At 40.9% G+C, this 27,641-nt stretch overlaps 1 protein-coding gene and 1 long non-coding RNA gene across 12 annotated transcripts in view; both read right to left on the bottom strand.

Moving 5' to 3' along the window:
- Nucleotides 1–27,641, bottom strand: part of NPAS3 (neuronal PAS domain protein 3) — an 801,528-nt gene that overhangs the window by 576,596 nt on the left and 197,291 nt on the right. The window lies entirely within an intron of this gene.
- On the bottom strand, nt 8,478–10,070 carry LOC135983439 (uncharacterized). The gene is made up of 2 exons (XR_010601079.1): nt 9,843–10,070; nt 8,478–9,090 (listed from the first exon to the last, which is right to left on the bottom strand). It is a non-coding gene; the product is annotated as an uncharacterized LOC135983439 (long non-coding RNA).

The raw sequence follows: 27,641 nt of genomic DNA, 5'->3' as shown, positions 1-27,641 counted from the left end.
CTGTGCATGAACAAACACTTTTCAGGGGCATTCATTTTTCCATGCCATAAATATCAGGGCTCTTACAAGGCAAAAGTTAGCCAAAAATGTAAACAAAACTATTATCTGGCATTATCATGAATAGTATAGTCCACAAATTGAAGCCCTTTAATGCTGTCCAAGAAAAAGTAATGACTGCAGAAACCTTTCTTTAATGTGTGAAGAAAGCTACACTGTATATGCTGCAAGTTAAAGCTGGAACCTTCAAGTTCAAGGTAAGAACTCTGTTGCTTAACTAATGCACTGCTCATAGCTGTCATCATTAATTTATGTTAGCCTCTGTAAACATCAAGAGTATAATAGGCCAATTTCACAACTAAATATAGATGCACATTTTGCCCTTATATAAATGGCAGATTGCTGCTGTAGATCATCACTGCAGCAACACGTCAGTAAAGATGCACTGTTTGATGGTCCGATGCTCACACAATATATAAAACCAGTTGTAATGGTTGTTTGGAAGCAAAGTGTAACATAGCAGCAAAATTTCATTTGTTCCACAAACTCAGGATATATTAAGCTTCGCTGACAAAGACTGTTTGATGTGCTAAATCAGTTTGACCTTCATTTTTGCTTTATATTTCTCATTTAACACATGAAATGACCATTTTTTTTCTCTATACAAGAAAATATCATAGAACTGGAATACCATTAAAATGTCGCCTTTCCTTATATGTAGCAAAAAATAAGTTTTAGGTATTTCAACAATTTTTGTAAATGAGATGTTATAAGTTGTTAAAAATAATGCACATATTAATGCACAAGTTTTTGATAATCACATCTAGGTTTTGTATTTGTTTGACATCAAAATGTTAAAGAAGTGGATCAAGTAAATGCATGGTCAGTAAAGGTGTTTGAATCTTATTAAATTAAGTGTCTGATCACCAATTAGCATCTTTGTTGCAATGCTTTAAATGACAGGCTTTACTTTCAAAGTGAGTTATTAGAACAGTAATAATAGGAAGGTTTTCTAGGATGTCTAACCAACATTCTACACAATTTTTTAAACTATTATACACTTTAATTCAAACAGCAATTAAATATGCTGATATAACACCAAATCTTTTAATTGTACCATTCAGCTCAGACCCAAATTCCACAACTGAATTGTAGTGTTGTGATCTTTTTTTGAACCATGCAATTGGCAGCGTCAGGATAATAGAGAAACTGCAGTTTTATCAAGCAATTTTGCAGCACCAAACAAACAGCACTTTACCTTGGAGCAACTTGTACATTTCACACCTTAAATTTCTATTTACCAAATCAGCTAATCACTTCACAATTGAACTTCTCAGAACAAAAAATTATCAATTAAAGTGGTTGAAACTCCTGCAAATTATCATTTAGGAATGAAGTAATTGCTTTCATCAGGGCAGAAAAGCCCGCCAGAACAGAAATGTCACTTTAGATTAGTGTTCTCACTCCTGAAGCTATGGATGACACAGCTGATATAAGACTAAATGCCAAGACCAATCAATTGCTTTTGTGGCTCTGTTCTGAGCTGCTGTAAAAGGGGCCATTTTCTAGGATCTACTCTTCATTATAGTAAATGCTATCTCCTTGGTAACATAATTCCATTTCTCATAAATTCTGTCTGAGAGCATTGTCCTAACAATGGATGTTTGTGGAAAAGAATGCTGTTGGTTTAATGCACAGAATTAAGTGTGAATGGCTGTCAAAGTACTATAGTTTACTTGTTCTTAAACATAAATTGAAGCCTTCTACATTAAAAAAAGAATACTTAGGCGGAAATGAATGTTCTGAACAAGCATAATATATTGTATTTGGAGGTGTTGGGTTGCTGATTTAGAGTTGTGACTTTTTTTTTGTATACATATGTTCTATCTATAATGGGCACACTGGTCTTTAACAGAAATCTGTCAGTTTAAGAGAGAGTAGATAAACACTCCACTTATTTTCACAGCAGTGTAGTTTGGAAATGTGAAACTGCTGAAGAAAACACGGTCTCATTATCCTATGACATGCTATTTGTTAGCAGATTCATCTGTATATAAAAGCCTTCTTTGAACTGAGCCCTTACTGGAAAATATCTGTATTTCAATTTGTATTGTTCATCTTCCTAAAATACTAAAAATCTGAGTTATGGGCTCCAATTAAAAGGCTATCTGAGAAGCTAATTTGGTGGAACAGCAGCAATTTCCTGCACTGATCTCTTCGTGACTGAAGTTTGGAAACAAATTTAGCATTACAGGTCTTAGTCCAAAACAGGATGAAAAGTATTCTCCTGTCAATGAGCATAGGCAATTCCAATTAACAATAACAAGAGCTATGGGCCAAGAGAATATACTGCTAAACATATAAAGAAGTCACTGATTCAGTATTAAGAGGAAGAGTGCAACTTTACTATAGTACTTTCTAGGGGCAACCAATGAAGTAAAATAGGCATGCTGTTGCCAACTCTTGCAAATACAACATGTTTTGTCTCCTACTACTTCTACAGCTGATGTGGAAGAGGTCTACGATGAGGATATGAAAGCTGAGTACTCAAACCCTCATGATGAGCTGGGGGGGGGGGGAGGGGAATGGCAGGGCAGAAAAAAATATGAATATATCACAGTCAGTATAGGTACCCTGCCACCTGTGCAAGCTCCAAAAATGTCAGAATTTGATTTAATAAACTTATCTTTCCAGGAACCAAGCTTCATTCTCAAAGATCTAACAGTAGCATTTATGGGGGACTGGATGCCTGAGTGCATTATTAATGAATTCTAGAGCCTTGCAGCTGCAGGTCACCAAGTTTGAATCCTGTCCAATTCAGAAGGGACAAAATTCCTCTCCCCCCATCTGACAGAAATTTGGTAGCCCCTTTATGAAATGAGTTCAGCAAGTCATCCATCACAAACTCACCACCACACTAGATTGCAAGTTTTTTAGGGCAGGGAATGTCTCTTACTATGTGTTTGTACAGTGCCTAGCACTATGGGGTCCTGGTCTCTGTTGAGTCCTCTAGTGAGAGCTCTTTTGAGAGGGGCTAGAATTACCTGACTCACTGTAAATTTGCAAGAGGTGGCAATACTATAATTGTCAGACACACATTGGGGATGGTCAGTGGAGTTTAAAAAAAAAATCAAAAGACCAAAAACTCCCAAGAATTAGTTTTTAAATAATCTTGATTCTTAAGCCAAATTCATGATTTTGGGGGGATCTAAACTCATGATTTGTGAACTTTTAGAGCTGGCAATGATGTAGGTATTAGGGCTTGAGAAGAAACTATAACAGATGTTGCACAGGGTAATGCTTTGAACTGACCCCTCATCTGTAGTTGTGCCTTAGTCCAGTGCTAGCAGGAATTACATAGGCTAACTGTCCTTATCCACTTCACCCTACCTTCCCACTGAGAAAATTATGCTTAGGTTACCCCTCCTGGCCTCCCAGTGCATTTAGGAATGGATCACTTAAAGTTGCAGAGGCTTACAGCCAAGTTGGGGAGAGGGAAAGCATCCCCTACATACCAGGGCATGCAGAAGGGTGCATGTGTGTCCCTTTATAGATTGGTAGTGAGCTGACTAGGCCTCTGACTACATATGTTACTTTGCACAGAGTCACACATGTCCTATAGGGGTGGTTCTGATTACATACCATTGCCTCGTCAGATGGAAAGGGAAAAACTGGAGAACACTGAGATAAAATAGAACTAAATAGTGTAAGTGTTCAAAAATACTTGGAAACAAAATTTTAGAATACTATGGAACAAATTACCGAATCAAGGCTCAACAAATCTACAATATGTTCTTTCCCCCACTCCTGCCCTCATCCTCATTTACTGTAAAAATTTATATACAAGTATGTAACAGGGCTAGAAAGGTCAATACTAACAACTATCAATTCAATTTTGTGGTTAATATTTTCTGAAGAATATTGTTAACATCAGCATATGTTGAACAAATTATTGCAGCATGGTAGTAATATTACAGCTATGGTTGATGGAAATTCCATTTCCAATTTCAGTCTGATATAATTTTTTCAAGAAATAACTTTTAGGGCCAAAATTTTTCATGCTGGGTCTCAGCCCAGAAATGATTTTTTTGCCTGTGAAAAGTTTGATACAAGTTGACAAAAGTTGATACAAATTCACAGAGCCATTTTTTAGTTATCTGAATGTGAAAAATGCGTTCGAGGTACACATTACAGAGACTTACAGGACTTGATATTGTTATATTTTTAACAACAATTGTAGCTGTGCATAATTTAAAAAATCATACTGTTTGCCAGAGGGGTCAGGAAGGAGGGTTCTCTCTCTCTCTCTCTCTCTCTCTCTCTCTCTGTACAGCATTTCACTATTGGCCAGGCGTATTATTGGACCACTGCCAGAGGCATAATACTGGAGTCAGGATATCTATGGTCTCCTCCAGTAATGCAAATACTGCTGTATTTGAGAAATTAAGAATTTTTTCAGACACTTTTTGAGTTCATCTACTGAAGATACAAGCATCTCTTTATTTTCAGACTTGCTATGCATATAGTCAAAAATGAGGAATATGTGCTTTATCTTGGCTGACGACATTTAAGCCTTATTTTAAAAATCTATGTCCTTTCTGTAATTGCATATTCAAATCAGGTATTTGCACATGATATATACCCAATTTATGCTCAGAACTGTAGTACATTCATTATTTTACAACTCACTGGAATAGCAGACCAAGGACAGTTTCTAAATACAATCTTCAGAGGTTGTTTGGCCAAAAAGAGTGTGGCATAAAAAATGGGCAGTTTGTACACAAAGATTACTCATGATGTTGCAATATTTTCTGATCAAAGTTACAATATTCCTAAATCTTTCCTTATGTCAGTTAGTATATGGCTATCAAACTTGTTTTCAATGTATACCACTATGATTGGTAACTCTATTAGGACAGTATCACCTTTATTGGTTTTTTTTCAATTAGACATAAATCTGATTCTCCATTAAAAACACCTAACTACGAAAACTGTAAGAAAGTGGTCTCATCTGTCAAATTAACACAATCTTTGAAATTACTGTATTTAGTAAAAGAATAAAATTAACCAAATATTACCAAAAAAGTAACCCTATTGCTCTTGGTTCTAAGTTGTGTGTATAATATAAAAATAAAATATACATTTTCTTTAATTCATTCTGTACTTTGGTCATGAGACCTACATATTTGAAATTACTGAAACATATTTTTATAGAACTTTCTTTGTTATCAGTACAGCTATTCTTTTTTTAACCAAAACATTTATTTTAAAATGCATCCATCTGGCTGCACAGACTAAAAAAAGTAATAAAACATACAAGTTATCACCAAAGTTATAAAATATAAATGAAATCTTCCAAACTAGGACTCAGACATCAACTTGTAGAGCTCCCTCAAACCATTTTTCCAGAAAAGGCCAGAGTGACTTATAAGCCAACAACCACCAGGGAAAGCAAATTCCAGAGTTGAAGCCCCTTCCCTGAAAACTCCGTGCCTTCAGCTTCTTCCCTGCTTTATTACAAAGCAATAACTGCCATCCTTTCCATTTATTATCCCACCCAAATAAACAGGTTGAGAGTGTGCCCACCTACATAAACTATATCAGCAACCCACCAGGGGATATTTCTATGGTTCTTCTTCCTTGCATTAAGCCCATCAAAAGGGGTCTGCTCTACGAGTCTTCTCCTTCCAAAATGCTCTGTTGAATGTCATATCCTCTATCACACCCCATGCTAACATCTTCTTTTATGACATCCCACCACTACTTCTTGGGGTGACTTTTCTTGTCTTTTTCCTTCAGTCTTGATCTTTTCAACTCTTTTACCCACACAGCAGTCAGGACATGACCAAACCATCTGAGTCTGCACTCCCAATTTTTTTCATTTATGGGTGCTACTCTGAGCATGTGTCTAACATGCACATTTCTCATGTGGTCTTTCTTGCTTACACCACTCATCCATCGTCACATTTGCATTTCTGTGGATCATATTTGCTCATGCTCAGTTTGCTCATGCTTCTTTGTTGACTAATGCTCACAACCCTACATTATAACTGGATGGACAACCACTTTATAGATCTTCTCTTTTAATCTTAGTGATATCTTCCTGCCCCATACTGCACCACTTCTGTCTGTCTGTCTCTCTCTCTATATATATATATATTTGAGCCAGGCATTTATTATCCTAGCTCTAATATCGTCCTCCATTAAACACAGATAATTGAAATTTTGCATTTTCAGTACTGTCTACCCACCTAGTTTCAGGGATAATTCTTCAGTGTTCAACCTTACTGAAATTACACACCATATATTCTTCTTCCTCTAGTTATTTTGTGCCCTATTTCTCCAACAAATCCCTCCATATCTTTCACCTTACTGCACAGAAAGATATCATCTGCAATCAACATGCAAGTACTTCCATCCGTATGTTCCCTGTGAGTGTATCCAGGATGAGGATGAACAAGAAAGGTCTCAATGTTGACCCCGATGACACTAGAAGTTCTGAATATTGACCTTGCACCTAACTACATGGTTATGATTCTTATTGTGGCCATGAAATCTTGAGCTTCCCAAAGAGTCATTATCCACATAGATGCTAAAGTCACATGGAGAAATTCAGGCAGGATTTTCAAAAGCACTCTGCCCATTTCTACACCACAAACTTTTGCCGACACAAGTCGTCATAAAGCGACTGCAGTTAATATATTGGTTGTACATGTGTATACTTGGCTCCCTGCATCAGCGCTGTGCATACTAACTGAGAGGATTTTTGTCAATGCAGGATGCCCCATGGGTAGATATCCCAGTATGCAACTTGCCACCATCCAGCGCAATGTCTTTTGGGAAGTACTGGCAAATCATAGTGGGACAGAAACAAGTCACAAAGGGGTGACTGGGAGCAAAGGGGTCAACTTTCCAGCATGCAACTTTCCCCATCTCATAACATCATCTCTATCCCATAATTTCCGCATGTTTTTAAAAAAATCTCATGAACCAGCGCAGCCCTTCTCCCTGTCCACCATCTCTGACAGAAGCATAAAGCCTGCACAGCTCTGCACTATTGTCACGAGCATTGCAAACACAGGATACACAATCCCCCAGTATTTGCAGAGCCACAAGAAGAACCATATCATCAGGGAACAGTTATTTTGTGGCGACTGTTGTGGGACCTAGTGAGAAACAGTTCAAGATTGTTGGTGGCATTCATAGAGCAGCTGCAGATGGTGAAGTGCCACTTCTGGGCCCAAGAAACAAGCACTGACTGGTGGGAGCACATCATAATGCATGCTTGGGATGACGAGCAGTGGCTGCAGAACTTTCAGATGTGAATGGCCACATTCCCAGATCTGTGTGCTGAGTTTGCCCCAGCCCACCAGTGCAGGAATGTCAAAAACAGAGCTGCAAGGACAGTGAAGAGGTGAGTGGTGATCCCACTGCAGAAATTTGCAATGCCAGATTGCTACTAGTCAGTGCGAAACCATTTGAATGGAAAAATCCACTGTGGGGGCTGCTGGCATGCCAGTGTGCAGGACCATTAATTGTCTCCTGCTACACAGAACTGTGACTCCAACAATGTACAGGACATAGCAGATGGCTTTGCAGCAATGGGGTTCCCAAACAGCAGTGGAGCCACAGATGGCATGCATATCCCCAACTTGACACCAGACCACCTTGGTACAGAGTACGTCAACAGAAAGGGCTACTTTTCTATGGTTATGCAACCTAGGATGCTTCACTAACATCAACATTGGCTGGTCAGGAAAAGTGCATGATGCTCACATCTTTAAGATCACAGCACTGTTCAGAAAGCCACAAGCAGGGACTTTCTTTCCCTAATGGCAGATTATCATTGGCTATGCTGAAATGTCAATAGTGATCCCAGGGGACCCAGCTTCCCCCTTGCCCTCACGAAACCATGCACCGACCATCTCAATAGCACAAAGAAAAGATTCAACTACCAGCTCATCAAGTGCAGAATGACAGTTGAATGTGCTTTTGGTAAACTGAAGAGATGCTAATATAGTTGACTCAAGATTGGATCTCAGTGAAAAAAAATAAACATCCCAATGACTGTAGCTGCCCACTGTGTACTGCATAAGGGGGGAAAGTTGCCACTAGGGTAGACAGCAGCTGTCTACTGAGTGTGAACAGCCAGACACAAGGGCTATTAGATAAGCTTAAAACAGCGCTATGTGCATTAAGGAAGCTTTGAAAGACCACTTTAAGAGAAAGCCATATTGGGGTGTACTGTGCTCTACCTGACCCTGGTGCTTTGGGGCCTGTTAGATATTGTGTGGTACTTAGTGTACATCTTTGAATATAACACTGTCAATGCACCTATTAATTTTGTGGTGCTTGCTGTACATTTATGATTATTACTCTGGGTTGGTCGCTCAACCTATGAGTTGTGTAACAAGTAAGTGGGTGCTTCAAGTACCGCTAGGCATTCTGCAGCATATGTTTGGAGTAATAAAGATGAATTATTTTCCAAACAATAGAATTTTATTAAGTAGTGAAAACACTGCAAAAAAGTTCTGTGCAAGTTAAAAGCAAATAAATTAAAAATTAATACATTTATGGAACAGAGGTTCCAAAGGGGAAAGAACACTCTGACCTTAAAGCCTATGAGTCCATTTTAACTACACATACAGCAATCATGGGTCTCACAGGTCAGTGTATGTGAAGCTGTGGTTGTCCTTAAAGTCCCCCGATGTGAAGCGATAGGGGTAGCGAGGTAGCTCCTTAAGCCAAATGGAATGTTCTGGGGGGATCTGTAATGCTCTTTTCCATAGACTGCAAAGGGAGGCGAGCCCATAATTGTTGAACCTGTAGGTCCACAGGAGTCTGCAGCATCTGTATTTGCTGCCAGAGAAGTCCCATTATGTCCTGGTGCATCTCCCTCTCCTTTTTCTGCTGGGCCTCACTCCTGTTCACTCTTTCCTTCTCCATACAATCTGCAATATTCATCCTCCAGACCCTTTGATGCAGAACTGACTTGCAGGATCTTGCTGAACATGTGCCTCTTCTTTCTCCTCAAGTGGCTCATCCAGTCCATGGGTGTACAGAGGGAACCTCTCACGGCTGCAATGGCAGCAGCTACAGATAAAACACATAGAGGTACCATTGTAATAACAGAAAGCAAAAGTTAAGATTCAGAATTCCTTTCCCTTGCTCCCTTAAAGTTTTAAACAAGACATGCTTACTGAAACTTCTGCTCGGGATTGCTTGTGCACAGCACCACTCATGGTGAATTCACCAGCCATGGTGAATATGGCCCACCAGGGGCGAGGGAAATGAGAGGGAATAGCTTGGTTGCATGATACTATGAGTACAGGGCAATGACACTGAATGCTGGCATCATTTTCCACAGGCCGTGATTTTAGCTGATATTTCACTCTTGCGGAGTGACAAAGACACAGAGAGCACAGCTCTTGCTTGTGTCCTGAATCTGCCCAGGCCTGCATGCTACTAGCATGCATACCGCAATGGTACCTGACAAAGTTATAGCTGAATGGCATGGGAAAGTGTCCTACCGAGGAGGAGGAAACAAGGCTACTATCCTAGACAGCTTCAGAAGAGGATTGCAGACTACCTCCATAAAAGTTTCACTGAGATCTCTCAAAAGGATTCAAGGAACATCCTTCATACATACATAAACAAACTGCTCCACATGCCCCCTACTTGCTTAACTCTAGGTGGGAATGAAAAGCAGATAACTCTACCTCTCTTTGCTTTACTGTGACGTCTTCTAGTAAGAGTAAATTAATGAAAAGTCAATAGCTGTCTCCTGTTAGGTTGGGGGCACTATCAGTACATCACTGTAATGGGAAATACATTTACAGACTTACCTGAGGTTCCTTCCCCAGCATTGGGCTCGCCTGTACTCAACTGCTGGAACTGACTGGATAGTGGTGAAGTCTCAAACAGGTCCTGGTTCACGGCACAGCTGGATCCCAGTCATGTGTCCCCCATTCTCTAGCTCTTCCTCCTCAATCTCACTGTTTACGGCAGGAGCCTGTGACTCAGCCTCCTCTGAGATAGCCACAGTGGTTTGCAGGGTGCTGGTGGGGTCTCCGCTAAGTATGACATGAAACTCTTTTTGTAAAAGCAGCAGGTTTTCAGCTCAGCATGAGTCTGACTGTTGGCCTCCCAGGCCTTCTGATATGCCTGCTGCAGTTCCTTCACTTTCACACAATGCTGCTGCGGATCCCCGTTATACTCCTTCTCCTGCATCTCCTGTGCAATCTGATTAAAGACGGCACATTTCTACATCTGGTCCTCAGCTGTGCCTGCACAACCTCTTCCCCGCACAAGCCCAGGAGTTCCAATATCTCCTGTCCCAGGCCAGAGCATGTCTGGGGCATGTAGCTGACATGGTCAGCTGGGCAGTTGCACACAAGCTGCACAACCAGGAAAAGGCATTTCAAAAATTCACAGGGCTTTAAAGGGAGTCTCCCAGTCTTCGTGACCCCTGGGAAGTGGAGTTCACAATTGTGACCAGAGCAGTCAATGTCGAGCATTGTGGGACAGCTGCTGAAGGAAGGGTATGGTCAATATAGTAACCCAGCATCTACACTTGTATTCCATCTACCACAGTACATCGACCATAGCTCAATGCCACTCAGGGAGGTGGTTTTACTGTATCACTGTAACAGAGCACTTACATCAGAGGGAAACAAATTTAAGTGTAGACACATGCATAACCTGGTTGACACAAGATGGCATACTTTGATCTAATTTTGTTGGTCCACTGACGTTAAGCCCAACACTGAGTGCTTTTCAGAATTCCATCTAAGTCTGTGTAATGCCAATCACCACAGAGATGATTTCAATCAGTTAAACTAGCAACAATTTGGTGCTACGTGGAAATCTGCATACCAACATCAGCCCCATTTTAATTCCATCCTGGGACTCACATGGCTGAAACACATTATCAAGGTTTGGAATGGGAAATAGTTTCAATGACACATACAGCTAATGGTAGTTACTGTATGATGTTTAAACCTAGCAATTGTATTAGCTTTGTGATGGTTGTGAGTGCGGATTTAGATAGGGAGAAGAAAGGAGAAAGCAGGAACCATCACAAAGAGCTATTATACCTGATGGGCTCTACACAAGACAGATGAATTGAGAGCTTCAGTATTCAAAATAAAAAGGATACAATCATATGTCTGGTTAACTTACAGGAAATAGTTCCATAGACAATTTTACACTAACTACAGTGATTTGAGCAATTTTTTAAAATAATACCAGCCAATTTCTCTCCATTATACTCTGCTGGCAGAAAATAAAACATTTTTCTTTGAAATGATTGCCTTTGGTTTTGTTAAATCATGCAGTCTGTCAACATGTGGTCACCATTTTTACATAATCTTTCCTGCTTCTCTGGAAAAGAATGAATTTGCAGTGTGATCCCTGATATAAATATGTAATCCGGTACCAGTTAAGTCTGTTTCTCTTACTGCAAAAAAAGATAGGTAAGCAACTGCTATATTGTAATATGAAAAGAGTCAAAATCATAAGGTTATACCTCAAATTCCTAGATATATACACAACAGATTTCTACTTGCTATTTCTACTCCTCTTACTGTAGTAACTGCAAAAAACACAAGTTAAAGAAGCGGGGCCTAATTCTGTCTTTGCAGATGCCTGCACAACTCTGTAATGGGAGTTACATGAATGTAACTGGGGCACAGAAATGGACTCTTCAGTGTCAAATGCCTTCATAAAATTAAATATCTGAAAACACAATGTAAAAGCTTCTATTGTTGGTACACATGTTTCAACGAGCCCACTACAGCTGAACAAATAAAAAAAGTTTCCAAACTTTTGCTGTCATGTATTAATTCTGCTATACCTGGTTGATTGGAAGACACACTCATCCTAATAAAGGGACTTGAACAAAAAGGTTAAAAGATGTAAAGGGTGTAATAAAACCTTGAAAAAGTAAATGTATAATAAATGTGTTCTTTATAATGTTTTTCTTTAATTAACCTTTTAATGAAATCTTGTTTATTCCGAGAATATTTTTAGTTGTCTATTTAATGTTATTTATTCTTTGCTTTTTAAGCTAAACTGTATTGCAAATTGGAGATTGCATAAATCACGTTCCTGCTGAACTCTCCTTAGTGATGAAGACATAGCAGTCGATCTTTATAATTCAATCACAACCACATTGACAGCACTAGTTGGAAGATTTCAGCTTATGTAGCCACTATTTGTATTCTTAAGAATGCCCTTTTCAAGAAACACACAACGTGAGAAACTATACTCTTGAGAGCAAGGAAGGAAAAGCATCAGAAGTGTCCCAGTGATGTGTAAGAGGCATTATACCTGTATAATGCATAATGCCTCCTGTGCACTCGGGAGCAGTTACAGTTACTACACCTTTGAAGATGTTCAAGCAGTATTCCCTAGCCTGATGGGACTACTTATTGCATGAGGAGATGGGAGATGTGCTGCCCAACCATGCTCAAGATCTTCTTTCTCCTACCCTGTGGCAGAAAACACTGTGGGTACCCCTATTTGTGGCTTGAATATGATTATCTGATGAATGGGTGTCTAGGAGTGTTAGGAACAGGGTCCTCCCATCGTTCCCTCTAGCACACATCAACATTGCCCGCCATACACAGGTCCAGTGAAAACACACTACAAAATTCCTATAATCTTGATGGAGTAGGAGAAATGCAGTATTTCCATGTACTAATTTTATCTTGATGTCCTAATTTTTCTACATAAGCTAAACAGCATAAGAACAGCTATACTGGGTCAAACCAATGGTCCATCTAGTCCAGCATCCTGTCTTCCAACAGTGGACAGTGCCAGAAACTTCAAAGGGAATGAACAGAACAAAGCAATTATCAAATGATCCATCCCATCATACAAACATATTTTCTGGCTGTAGGAGGTTTAAGGATGTCCAAAGCATGAAGTTGCATCCCTGACCAACATGACTAATAGGCACTGATGGACCTATTCTCCAGGAACTTATCTAATTCTTTTTTGAACCCCCATTATGTTTTTAGCTTTCACAAGATCACCTGGCATTGAGTTCCACAGGTTGATTGTGCACTGGGTGAAGAACTACTTCCTTATGTTAATTTTAAATATGCTGCTTATTAATTTCATTGGGTGACTACTGAGTCTTGTGTTATGTGAAGGGATAACTAACACTTTTTTATTCACTTTTTCCACACGACTCATGATTTTATAGACCTCTATCATAGTCCCCCTTAGTTGTCTCTTTTCTAAGATGAACAGTCCAGTCTTTTTAATTTCTCTGCATTTGGAAGCAGTTCCATACCCAAAATCATTTTTGTTACCCTTCTTTGTACTTTTTTCCAGTTCTAATACATATTTTTGAGATGGGATGACCAGAACATCAGGCAGTATTCCAGGTGTGGGCATAGCATAGATTTATATAGTGGCATTGTGATATTTTCTGTCTTATTATCTATCCCTTTTCTTAACAGTTCCTAACTTTCTGTTAGCTTTTTCGACTGCCACTGCACATTGAACAGATATTTTCTGAGAACCATCCATGATGAGTCCAAGATTTTTTCCTTGAGCAGTAACAGCTAATTTAAACTCCATCATTTTGTAGGTATAGTATGGATTATGCTTTCCAATATGCATTACTTCACATTTTCAACAATGAATTTAATCTGCCATTTTGTTGCCCAGTTTTGTGAGATCCCTTTGTAACTCCTTTGTAGTCTGTTTTGGACTTAACTATCTTGAAAAATTTTGTATCATCTGCAAATTTTGCCACCTCACTCTTTACCCCTTTTTCCAGATCACTTATAAGTATGTTGAATGGCTTATTGTCCCAGTACAGATCCTTGAGGGACCCTGCTGGTGACCGTTCTCCACTACCCTTTGTTTCCTACCTTTTAACCATTTACTGATCCATGAGAAGACCTTCCCTCTTATCCTATGACTTCTTACTTTGCTTAAGAGCCTTTAATGAGGAACCTTGTCAAAGCCTTTCTGAAAGTTCAAGTACACTATATCCACTGGATCACTCTTGTCCACACATTTGTTGACCCCATCAAAGAATTCTAACTGATTGGTGAGGCATGATTTCCTTTTACAAAAGTTGGGTTGACTCTTCCCCAATGTATAGTGTTCATCTCCACTCATCTGGTACAGAGGCTGATTAAGTAATAGGTTACATACTACAGTGAGCAGTTCTGCAATTTCATATTTGACTTCCTACAGAACTCTTGTATGAATAACTTCTTGGTCCTAGTGACATACTACTGTTTAATTTATCAACTTGTTTCAAAACCTTCTCTATTGACACCTCAGTCTGGGACAGTTCTTCAGATTTCTTACCTAAAAAGAATGGCTCAAGTGTGGGAATCTCTCTCACATCTTCGGCAGGGAAGACCAATGCAAAGAATTCATTTAGTTTTTCTGCAACAGACGAGTCAGAGTTGAAACAGTCCTTCTCTGGGTCTTACAGATAAGGTTTTGTACCATCTCTAAACCACATTTGCATTATGCATAACACTTTTGATGGTGACGTAGTTTGGCCCAAACTCTGCATTTTTGCCCAATCGCAAATTTTCTCATCACCATTCTGACGCTAAAGAAGGCTGTATGAGGGGCAAAGGTTGATTTCACAAGGCTTCAACTTCCATCTTGATGCCAACAACTAATAATTTGACTCTCCACTTCGGACTTGTCTCTTTGTTCTTTGTGCTAAGATCCGCAGATCCATTACAAGGCATACCTCATCCTGCTTGCATCCTGGGCGTGGAACCAGACCTGTCAGTCCCTGACAGCAGGGGAATGCCCTGCCTCCTGCAGTTCCAACCAGTTTTTTCTTCCCCTGCACTGGCCACAGGCTAACCCAGCCATCCCTGCGGCTGAGCTTCTCTGAGAAAAATTCCAAGTTTTATTTCAAATGTTTAGACTCACATTTTGGTTCATTATTAATGTGTCTGATTAATGCACAGCCACGTCCCAGGGCTGCATTTGATTTCTGGGGTGACTGTCTCCTCATTTCTGCTTCCCCTTCTGAGGCATTTGTGGTGGCTGGTGCCCCTGCAGGCTTTGGGAAGAGTGCTAGGCTGAGAAAAGCCAGAGGCAAAAGGAAAGCATTGACTGTCTCTGTAGGGAGCTTTACTAGGTGTGGGAATCTCCCTCATGTGCTCTATGATGAAGACCAATGCAAAGAATTCATTTAGCATCTCTGCAATGGCCTTATCTTCCTTGAGCACTCCTTTAGCACTCAATCGTCCAGCTGTCCCACTGATTATTTGGCAGGCTTCTTGCTTGTGAAAAGTTTTGATTTCAGTTTTTGTGTCTTTTGCTAGATGCTCTTCAAATTCCTTTTTGGCCTGCTTTATTACACTTTGACACATGACTTGCCTGAGTTTAGGCTCTTCTCTATTTTCCTCAGTAGGAAAGTCTTTTTGTTTCTAATCTCCAGTTTTACTCTGTTTAGCCAGGATGGCTGCCTGTTTTTTTTTTTTTTTTTTTTTGGTCCTCTTACTGTTCTTTTATTTGGGTAGGGATTTAATTTGAGCCTCTATCATGATGTTTTTAAAGATTTTCTCTGCAGCTTATAGGCATTTCACTCTTGTGACTGTTCCTTTTAATGTCCATTTAACCAGCTTCCTCATGTTTGTGTATCTCCCCTTTTTTAAGTTAAATGCTTCTGTGGTATTTTCCCCTCACACAAAGATGCTACATTTAATTACATTATGGTTGTGACGTTGTGCAGTCTATATGGTTTTATAAAAACATGATAATAAGTGAATATAATGTAACTGGGATAGTTTTAGAAAAATATGGTAATAAGTGAATATAACGTAACTGGGATATGCTTCATGCAAAAGGTCTCTTGTAAGGTATCATTACAAAGCTTATAATCTACTGAGTATGATCAACTGTTTTGTATAAACGTACCACTCTTCTATCTAAAACTAGAAATATAAAATGTAACTCTGAGGGCCTATTGTAATTATGTAAAGTGTGGGCCATTAATGATGGTTTGGAATCTTGATGACTCCCATTAACAAGGACCATTGTCTGCAGATGGCTGTGTTTACCTGTTAGTCTTCCTGTATATGTGTGTGCTGGCAAGTGGGCAATGAAGTCTTGCAGTGACATGTGATCATGTCACCTGAAGTGGAATCCATCTTTAACCTGGTGCTTTTCCAGTGGGGGAGGGGGGTGGAAACCCAGAGGGACAAAGGGGTCCCGCCTTATGCAAAAGATATATAAAGGGGTGGAAGAGAACAGAGAGGGGGAGGAGCCATCGTGAAGAATCCCCTAGCTATCACCTGAGCTGGAACAAGAGCTGTACCAGGGGAAAGAATTGTGCCCAGGCCTGGAAGGTGTCCAGTCTGAGAAAAAAACTTACTGAAGCATCTCTGAGGGGGAGATTATCTGTATCTAGCTTGATTAGACATAGATTTGCGCATTTTATTTTATTTTGCTTGGTGACTTACTTTGTTCTGTCTGTTACTACTTGGAATCACTTAAATCCTATTTTCTGTATTTAATAAAATCACTTTTTATTTAGTAATTTACTCAGAGTATGTATTAATACCTGGGGGAGCAAACAACTGTGCATATCTCTCTATCAGTGTTATAGAGGGCGAACAATTTATGAGTTTGCCCTGCATAAGCTTTATGCAGGGTAAAACGGATTTATTTGGGTTTAGACCCCATTGGGAGTTGAGCATCTGAGTGCTAGAGACAAGCACACTTCTGTGAGCTGTTTTCAGGTAAACTTGCAGCTTTGGGGCAAGTGATTCAGACCCTGGGTCTGTGTTGGAGCAGACAGGAGTGTCTGGCTCAGCAAGACAGGGTGCTGGAGTCCTGAGCTGGCAGGGAAAACAGGAGCAGGGGTAGTCTTGGCACATCGGGTGGCAGCTCCCAAGGGGGTTTCTGTGATCCAACCCGTCACAATAGTTGCTAATACCAAGCAGTTTAACTATATTTGTCTGTTGGAACAGATCCGGTGTGCCAGGTGGGACTAAATCAAGAACTGCCTCTCCCCTTGTTGGTTCCAGGACTAGCTGCTCCAAGAAGCAGTCATTAATGGTGTCTAGAAATTTTATTTGTGCATCCCTTCCTAAGGTGACATATTCCCAGTCAATATGGGGATAGCTGAAATCCCCCATTATTATTGAGTTTTCTCCTTTTGTAGCCTTTCTAATCCCTTGAGCATCTCACAATCATCCTGGTCAGGTGGTCAGTAGTATATTCCTACTGCTCTAGTCTTGTTATTCAAGCATGGAATTTCTATACATAGAAATTCTATGGCAAGATAGACTGGAATGCCAAGGAGACTGTCTGTGACTCTGTGCTAAGATTGTTATAGTGCTTTAGGTTTTCACATTTGTTACTGGGTCAGTGAAATCTGATTACAGAACATACAACCAGTTTGTGGTCTCTGCCCTGCTTCTTGACAGTCTGCCCTGAGGTTGGCACTCATGGTCATGAACCACTCCAGACAGCGTGACACCTATTATATCAATATATTAATTTAATACCAGGCACTCAAATTCACCCATCTTAGTATTTAGACATTTAGACATCTAACATTTGCATATAGGGACTTTAAAATTTGCCAATATCTAGTTGTCTGCCTTCATGTGATGTAATTGAATGGGACCCTTTTTCATCTCAATGTTTCTCTTCAGCTTCATGCTATTTTGTGAGTGAACAAAATAAAATAGGCTACTTTGCCAAGGAAATTAGCAGAATATGCAAGATAAGCACAGAGGAAGATTTAGATGGGAAAATGTTAACAATTGGATGATGTTAATGATATGCATGAACTTGAGGTAAAGGTCAGGTTTCAGATTACTTAAACCTACTGCCTTTGAAAAATAAGAACTTATGCCAATTTTAAAAAGTCTTATTTAAAATATTTTATGAGTTCAGTTTACACTGAAATCTCAAATAAAATAGCATGGATGCTTTGTGTGGCCATCTGCTTCTCACATCAAGAGTCGCTAATGACAAAAATGAGAATTATAGTAGCATATGAGGATTTTACTGTGGCAAAAACTGAATCCTTTCAAAGAATAATTTCACTTCAGTTCTCTGGAGCCAAATTTTGCCCTTGGATCCATGCTCCACATCTCTGACAATTGGAAGAAGGTATGTGTTTGAACTACTTATATCAGCCTCTGAACCTAAAACATGAGCCACTAATATTCTTCAACCCTCTTGCGAGGTGCATGTGATGCGTTCTGCATGTGACAGCAGATGTCTATTGTGGGGGCATGCAGAATAGTGCTTCTGTCTTGGGTTAAAGATCAGGACTCAACTTCTCTTTCCAGCTGTGCCATTAACTTGCAGTGTTACCCTAGGCAAACCATTTACCTGTTCTGTGTCTCACTGTATCTGAGTATAAATTGGATATTTACTCCCTCTACCTTAACAGAGCTGTTCTGAGACTTAGTGTATACAATGTTTTGAAATCCTCAGATGAAAAAAGGTTATTATTAAAAGCAGATAGTTTAAAAGCAGATAGTTAAAAAGTAGCTGAATATTAGGCCTTTTCTTGTTGAATTTTAAAATATCTAAATATTTTACTTTTCTGTAACAACTCCGATTCAGAACTACCACATAAGACTATACAAACATAGGTCCCAATCCTACAGACCTGCTCATGAAAGTAATCCATTAATTCTAACTGGACCATGCAAGTAAAAACTTCTTGCATATAGCTATTTTATGATTGGGTTCCCATACTGCAAAGATGTCCATCCTGTGGCCTGGGGGCCATTGTGGATTGAAATTTTGGTCCAGAAGACAACTGTGTTAAGAAGAAAATGTTTATATCATGAATTGAAAATACATTCCCTCAGCCATGGTCTTTTATAACCAAACAGTTTGAATCAGCCTTACTGCTATGGGACACTGCCTCTTGCTGCTTTTCCTGCAGCCACTGGAGAAATGTTCATATGAGCAAAGAGTGTTCTGAGAAGCTGTTGTCCCTCCTTTGCTGCAGCTGTTCAGCTGTTCTTTCACTGGCCTTCGGATGCATCATAGGGAAGGGAGGAGAGTAACAGTTCTGGTTACTACACTGCCTGCCTCCCTGCCAGTCTATGGGAATCTCCAGGAGAGCAGGATAAAAACTTGACTGGTTCTGACCAAATCTAGGGGAGCATCTACCTAATAATGCCTCCTTTTCCCCACACAGCAGGCCAAGAAAAGGTAAAAGCAGGAAAATTTGACAACCAACCACTTACAGCTCTCCAGTTCTCTGCCCCAACCATGGCACAAGTTAGAGTAGCCTGGACACTGGCTATGGTACCCATGTGATTATAAGCCAGCTGGGGATAGCTGGAGCACATGTTGCACTCCAACCAGTCCCTCTTCCCACCCCTTACACACATCACAGGCAACAGGAGGGAGGTGTAAGAGCCAGCTACACTAACTAGTAACTCCTCCATACTGCAGGAATGCCCAACTGGGGACTTCTAAGTGTTCACTGCTCCATTTGCTCAAGCTGAACAAGGCAAAGGGAGCGGAACAGGAGAGAAAATCTGTACCAAAGTATTGATTGTGTCCCCTTGATCTTTTCTGAAATAACATGTTCAGCCCTCAGGGTAAAACAGTTGCACCCTAGTGACATACAGAAATAATTTCATCCATTACTGAAAATTTCTCTCTAAAAGGGTGGAACTTGGGAGCTGCGCACAGCAACAAAATGCAACAAGATAAGACAGGAAGTGAAGACTACCATATCCAATTGAAGCAGCAGGGAACATAAGGGTTGTCAGAATGTAATTGCTCTGACTGGAATTAGGCCAAGCTACCATTCCTTTACAAATATTTCATGTTGTTATGAAAAGTGCCAAGGAACTTTTAGTGATCACAAGCAGTCAAGATCTTCATTTTCTGCCTTACCTTCATCAGCACCTCCATACCATATCAGGGCATTGGTTCATTTCTAACTCTGAGAGAAGTCTATCATATACTGAAACCAGCTGCAGCCAAAAATGGATTTAAGTATAACTGACAGCAGATGGCCCCAAATCTCTACCAAGTTTCAGACAGAGATTAATAATATGGGTATCTGTACTTCTAGGACACACAGAGCCACTAAGACCATGGTGACCTTAGAATAAATGTTAACCTGTGCACAGTTTAGATAAACTTGCAAACAGCATGAATTGTATTTCACACCATCCAATCCAATATTTTCTTCTCCTGAATGTGTGTTTTCTTGATTAAAGCATGCAATACATTCTCTGAATTAAACAATAATAATTGGATAGCTAATGTCAAACCCAGGAGATCTTTGCATGCTCCAATTAGAAACAAGTGAATGATAGTGGAAATTACCACTGACCTTAGCTATAATAATTTATGCATGTGAGGCTGCTTAGATGTGCAGCCAATTGGGATATGTCTAGTTTAGCAAGTTTTTACACATCTTTAAGCTAAATCAGAGATCCAAATGCTAAATCCAACTCCAGAGGATATCACATGGATTTGTGACATCCCTTGAGGACTCTGGCTCCATCACCTAAGAAAAGGATTATTCTCATCTCAATTATTCTATGTAAACTTTTTTTTAATTTCAAATAGATAATTTTAATATTTAACAATAATCTTCACTTAGGACTAAATCCTGACTCCAATCTTTTTTACACTAGTTTTTACATTTGTGTAATTCCACTAACGCAGGTTACCTTTTACCATACAAGAAACCCATGAGAACTGCCCTAGCTTACACTTGGCGGCAACAGCCATTAGATGCCAAAAATGTAACTGTGGACTGGCATAACATATAGATGTCCCAGCCATACCCAATTTCCTCTGGCCACGTATACCTCAAATTAAAAACCTTACTCATATTCTGTCGAAAATTACTTCAAGATTTACAACATGGCAGATCTTCAGGACAGGGATTGCTGAGGTAGGCAGATACAGACCACACATATTTTCTTGTAGCACAGATCATCACAATCAAGAATATTTCAAAACCTTAAATTTTCAAGATCCAAGATTTCATGTTTTTATATACTTTTTCCCCATCTCTACTCATTCTGTCACTGAAACCAGTGATCTCTTTTCCCAGCTTCCTGAATTACACTCTGATTGCAAATACCAGAAGAGAGAGCCAGACAATTCTCTTCAGGACCTCAGTTCACTTGTTTTTCTTCCCCTTGATGGTTTGTAACAAACATAAAAAAGCTTATTTCTTAATTAATCCAGCACTCCAGAGACCGTAACCCTGGGGATTTCCTTTTGAATGAAAGCATAGTTTAGCTCTATTATTTGTCTCTCTAATTCCTAACTTGGGCCCTCTCTCTCTGTCAGATGTGTCTAACAAACTGTTCATTAGTGCCTCTCCTAAACACTTCAACAGCCCTTAACCAAAGCAGGAGAACTTCTTCTAGTGGATCATCTCAAGTATTCCACCCTCCATGAGATACAAGTTTACTCAGTAGACAACTAGTCTCCTTTACCATTCTCCTTCCTGCTGCTTTCCCTTCTGTTTTCTCAAAACAAATGCATTCAGTGCAGTATGTGTGTGTCTCCTTATAAATACGTGTTGTCAAGGAAGCTGGTTTCAGTCTGAGAGCCTTTCCAGCTATACTGGCTAAATGGCTGTTTTCAGTAATCTGGAATGGATCCCATCATCTCCACATACACTAAGAGCTTTATTGTGGCTTTTAATTTACACCCCAGTGAAGGGATGTGGAGGTGCACACTTCCCAGAGGCATTGTGTTGAAACATGCACGATGCCCACACCCTTTATAGGATACAGCTTGAGCTCCCCATACATAGATGCAGCTCTGCAGAACACTGCATAGGCCCACCCCATTTTGGGTTCCTGACACCACCTCTGCAGCTGGATTCTCCTACGTTCTTGAGCTATGGGTCTGGCCCTGCACATGGGCTGCATGTAGCACCACTGGTAAAGGGAACAAGAAGCTTTTCCTCACCATTACCCCAGGCACACACAAGGACTAGCTCTGATCTGGCTCCCAATAATTTGTTTCATAGTTAGACAGGGGTAGCACAAGTCTCATAAAGAGAGAATATAACAACTATAAAATCAAACAATACTTTGTGATTCTTTGAATACTATATTCTTCATTCTTTCACAATATATGATTAGTAGTGATAATTTCAGAGCTCAAATGCACCACTAATTCAAAAGCTACATTTAATGACAGTAAAAAGCAGAAGGCCAAATGAGTAAGCATCACAGATGGTCCAAAAAAAGTTACTTAATTCTTCATCAGCTATAATAAACAGCTGCATTCTTGGGGGGGGGGGGGGCAGGGGGGTTTCTGCTTTTGTATTCTTTGTCACAGTGCATATGCATATTTCCCAGAAAATCAAAACCATACACTGTATTTAAAGTCTTCTATAAAACAGACTGTAGTACAGCATATTATTTAACCTGAGATAATACAAGATGGCATGTGACATATGCATAAAAAAAACAAGGAGAAGGCTTCCAAGATGCAAGAATGAGTCAAAGACCCCTCAGTCTCTTTTGATTACTAAATTGTGTACTAATTCAGAATGATAAACAAGAAAAAATATTTTCAAGCACTAGAAAAAAATTCTATACATTTCCAAATTACAACCAACCTGAATGCTAGCATCATTCTTTAAACACAGAAGAAATAGCTCTTTTAAAGATGGTCCAAAACCAGTGGTTGGTAAAAGAACTGAAATAATGACTACTGTAGTCAGTCTAGTGTTCTGGTTGTTTAAACAGAGCTTGCCTTCACTACAACACTTAGCTTAAACTAATTCACTCTACTTAGTGAACTCAAGCTAGACTAGTTCCAGTGAGAGTGGCCACACTGCAAAACAACACTGGAGCTGCACAGAATGGTCTGATTAGCAACACAGAGCAAATGAATTAGCAGCTAATAAGATGTAACTGGAGATGCTGCATCCCTATTGCATTGTTAGCTCCGGAACATCAGCAGCACTTGAGCTTCAAACCACCTTGCTTGCTTAGGCCAGTTAGCTCATGCATAAAGCACCACTTAACTTGAGTTAGATGGATGGGAGTGGATGGGAGTTGGATTAGGGGAAAACTTGAGTTATAACTTGAACTAACAATGCTGTGAAGACACGAATTTCTAGCAAAACCTCGGATGCTATTCTATTTTTGCTAATAAATTTTAAAATGTCACATTTTCTTCAAACATCAAAGGATGAAATTCAGCCACTAGTCATAAAATCAACACTGAGCAATATGAAAGGCTTATTTGGAATACCTATAATCTATGTGCAGGTAATACTATATTTGGTATCTGAAAGATGGATGATTTAAACTTAGTTTTAACCATTTCCAAAGTCCTTCCTTTATAAAAGTCTTCAAAAGATGTGTGTGAAATTATCCTTTACTGAAAAGAATTGTAGAAAGACAAAGGATTTGTAATAACCCTTATGAAGAGACATTATTTTTACTTTGCAATAAGCCAACATTTCTAACACAAATGCAACAAGTACTGTCACTAAAACGCACATCTCCTTTTGCACCTGCAAAAACACATTTGTGCAGATGGATTAACTGGCAGTCAGGAATGTAATTATCAAATCTGCGTAGGCAACTGCTGAAGTTTAAATACCTGGAACTGTAAAGTATGTCTCACTATTGCTGGCAGTATTACACGGTAAGATTCTTACTTCACTATTCACAACATTTTTAGCCCATGTAATAAGTACAGTCAGGCTTATATTACATTATTGGTCATGCATGTCTTCTCTGTCAACCTCTTTTCAGTATATGTATGTTTTGTCAATAAATAGAAACCGAATCTATTGATATTGGACTTACATTATATCCCTCTTGCACAGGACTGTGAGGAAGTGCAGGATCTTATTTAACATTGTGTTTTTGCCTATAGAAGATCTCTGAAAACATTCACTACAACAGAATAACCAATGGAATTTTGTCTTCTCCTAACAATATTTTGGGGGGTGGGCTGGAGGAACTGAGATTGATTATTCTTATCTGCATAGATGCAAAGTATGCCCTTATCCCATCTCCTAGGAGCGTATGTTGGCATTGGAAGCAGAACATGTGGAGGCAACAGCTTTTCAGGCATCAGAAATGACAGCAGCAGGAGCATAGGTAAACTATTTGGATACAGTTCTTTGATCCATATTCAATTAATCCAAGCAGTTCCTGTGTTTCACCCAATATTAGAGGCTGCAGAAAACTTGAATACAAAGTTCACAATAGGAACATAGGTTTATGCAGTTTCTTCCCACTGGTAAAATTAGAAAATGACCATGTCCTAGTTAAAAATTCACAATAAAACACCACTGGCTATCAAATACACTAAGACCAGATGGCTACCAAACATTTTTTTCTGATTTATGTAGACAGCCAACACCCTTGTTATGTAACATTACATATACATATATAAAATAATACACAGTGTAGAGGGATTGTTTCTTTTAAATTAAAACCAGAAATAAGCAATGTATATTAGAATATTTAAATGTTATAAAAATTTCATTGTAGTGTTTGGGGAATTAATTTTTTGTTTAAATTTTGAAAAATGATTATACATAAATACAGTATGAACCAATAATCTGAATAGTGGAGGTAGCAAGCATTTTTGCCCAAATTTTCAGAGAGCTTTCCACTTGTGTACATGTCATTATTGGGCACACAAATTATATAAGGTACACAATAGGTTGACAAAAAGAGTAGTTATCAATGGTTCTCTGTCAAACTAGGAGAGCATATCTAGTAATTTCCTGCAGGAGCCAAGCCTGGATCCAAATGCTATTCAATGTTTTCATTAATAATTTTGATAACAGAGCAGACAATATGCTTATAAAATCTGCGGATGACACCAGGCTGGGAGGGGTTGCAAGCACTCTGGAGGACAGGATTAGAGACCCAGAGTCTGGAGAGTCGTGCGATAGTCCTTCAGGCCATGCAGCTTTGTATCCATTTGTTCCGCAAACAGAGCTTCGCCGTCAAACGGGAGGTCCTACAGGGAGGTCCAGAGAACAGGAGCCATGACGCCCTTCTCATGGACACCGCGGAGGCCATGGACTGTGCAGCCATGTCTGCTGCATCTGAAGCTGCCTGCAGGGTTGCCCTGGCAGCCGCTGTGCCCTCCTCCACTAGCCCTTTGAACTCCTTCCTGTCGTGCTGCAGGGAGCCCCACAGATTGAACTCATACCTCCCCAGGAGAGCCTGGAGGTTCGCCACCCAAAACTGGAAGCTCGAGGATGAATAAATTTTTCTTCCAAATAAGTCCAGCCTCCTTGAATCTTTATTTTTTGGGGTAGGGGCTAGTTGGCCCTGCTGTTCCCTGTGGTTGACCGACTCGATCACCAGGAAGTTAGCAGCAGGGTGGGTGTATAAATATTCATGCCCCTAGGCGGGTACAAAATACTTGCATTCCGCTCTCTTAGAGATGGGGGCCAATGAGGCCGGGGTTTGCCACAGGGCATTTGAATTTTTGCCACCCCTTTGTGGAGAGGCAAAGCCACACTGCCTGGTGCCGAGGAGAACAGTACATTAAACAGGGAATCCAAGAGCTCCTCCATCTCCTCTGCTTGAAGGTGGAGGCTTGATGCCACCCTTTTAAAGAATTCTTGGTGGGCCCTAAAGTCCTCCTGCGGGACAGAGGGAGGAGGAGCCGTAATCGCCTCATCCGGGGAGGGTGAGGATGCTGGCGCAGTACTTTGTGTGTCCACTGGCACTGGAGGGTCCACCACCTGGTCGGTCTCTGGGCACGGTGCCGAGGATGTACGTCCCACTGACTCCTTCCTCGGAGGTCTGGAGAGGGAGGCCGATGGTCCTTCTGAGGCTCCGGCCACCAAGCGAGCCCCCACCAGGGACTGCGTCGGGGGCCATGGTGCCCACTGGTACCATTGGACCGGCTAAAGGGCCCGGTGCCACTGCACCTGCTGTGCCACTGGCTGAGCCGGCTGTTCGGCCTGGCTGGCCTGGCCCATCAATGGAGGACTACGAAGGGAGGCCAGGCTGACATACGACCTGCCGCTGTCCTGGGACCGGGAGGAGTGGCGGTGCCAGGAGCGATGCCAACCATAGGACTGCGATCTCAACATGGAGGACTGGTACCATTGGTTACAGCTGCTCTGCGATCGGCTCCGGCGGGCGGACCCGCGATGGCGAGACGCCAGCAATCGATGCCCGGGGCTGCAGAGGCAGTGCTGTGGCATGGTCCTGGAGCGGGTCAACGAACAGGAACAACGTCGACGTTCGTGTCATGACCGGCTGCGATAGCCCCTCCGAGACGAGAACCTTTGGTGTCATCTGCCTCAGTCCCATCAGTGTTCAATCCTCGAGGCGGAGCGGTGCTGAGTGTCTCAGTCAGACGGAACCCAACCAGACAGCCTAGTGGGCGTCGAGGGCGATCCACGTGGACTTTGCCCTGAACGGACGCTGGGCGGCAAACGGGAATGTTCCCTCGACCGAGCCGGGGGTGACTGCGGAGATCCCAGCAGCGGCTTGCCAGAGAGTGGCAGCTGCTGACCGAGGGCCTAGCTCTGAAGGCAACAGCACAGAAGAAAGTGTGGCATACCATACCATCCCATCCTTACTTCTGCTCTGCTGCTGGTGGCAGAAGCACTACCTTCAGAGCTGGGCTCCAGGCCAGCAGCCACCACTCTCCAGCCACTCAGCCCTGAAGGCAGCACTGCTGGCAGCAACAGCACAGAAGTAAGGGTGGCAATCCCATGACCCCCTTACAATAATCTTGTGACCCCCCACAGTTCCCTTTTAGGTCAGGACCCCTACAGTTACAACACCATAAAATTTAAGATTTAAATATATGAAACCATGAAATGTATGATTTTAAAAATCCTATGACCATGAAATTAATCAAAATGGACTGTGAATTTGGTAGGACCCTATATATAATTTATTATTTGTATTACCATAATACCTAGGAGCCCTAGTCATGGACCAGGACCCCATTTTGTTAGTACACTGTACAAACACAGAATGCAAAAACAGGCCCTGCTCCAAAAAGTTTACAATCTAAATTACGAGTGACAACTGATGGCTACAGAGAGACCAACAGGGAGTATAAAGAAACAATGAAATAATATCAGTCAGCATGATGGGCATTGGCAGCCTAATCTGTCACTCACTGAGGTGTAGGCAGTGCAACCTAATGGCCAATGCTGGAGTCTGCCCTAATGATCAGAGCTGAATCAGAGGGTGCCAGAGGTGTGGTCAAGAGGCAAGTCAATGGTCAGAGCCAGGAGTCAGAAGCCAGAACAGAATCAAAGGGCAGACCTGGAGTCATGGTCAGAGTTAGGAATCAGGGGTTTAGAGGCTGACAGGGACTAGTGCTGGAGTCGAGCTGGCAAGGGGTGGAGCAAGGGCTGGACAGGAAGCAGGTCTGGCACAATTGCAGGGGTGAAACACATTCAGCAGTCACAATGCTGCTCTTGCTACCAGGCTTAAAGAGGGATCTGTTGGCCCTTCTGTCCAATCAGGGAGCACAATTACTTAGGGAGGTTTATTGGGCCCAGCTGAGTTAATTGGGTTGCTGGGCGACTGTGCCTGGAGCCAACTGAGTTCCTGACAACCATTATCAAGTTTTTGTAGGCATCATGGCACAGGAGTGATTTAACCAGGGTTTTGAAGGAATGTTCCAAATGTTTATGTGGAGTGTCTCCCAAGTATAAG

This window comes from Chrysemys picta, chromosome 4, assembly GCF_011386835.1.
Source record: "Chrysemys picta bellii isolate R12L10 chromosome 4, ASM1138683v2, whole genome shotgun sequence".
Lineage (NCBI taxonomy): Eukaryota > Metazoa > Chordata > Testudines > Emydidae > Chrysemys > Chrysemys picta.
Note: the sequence above shows the minus strand (reverse complement) of the source record. Positions and strands in the feature narration are given on the sequence as shown.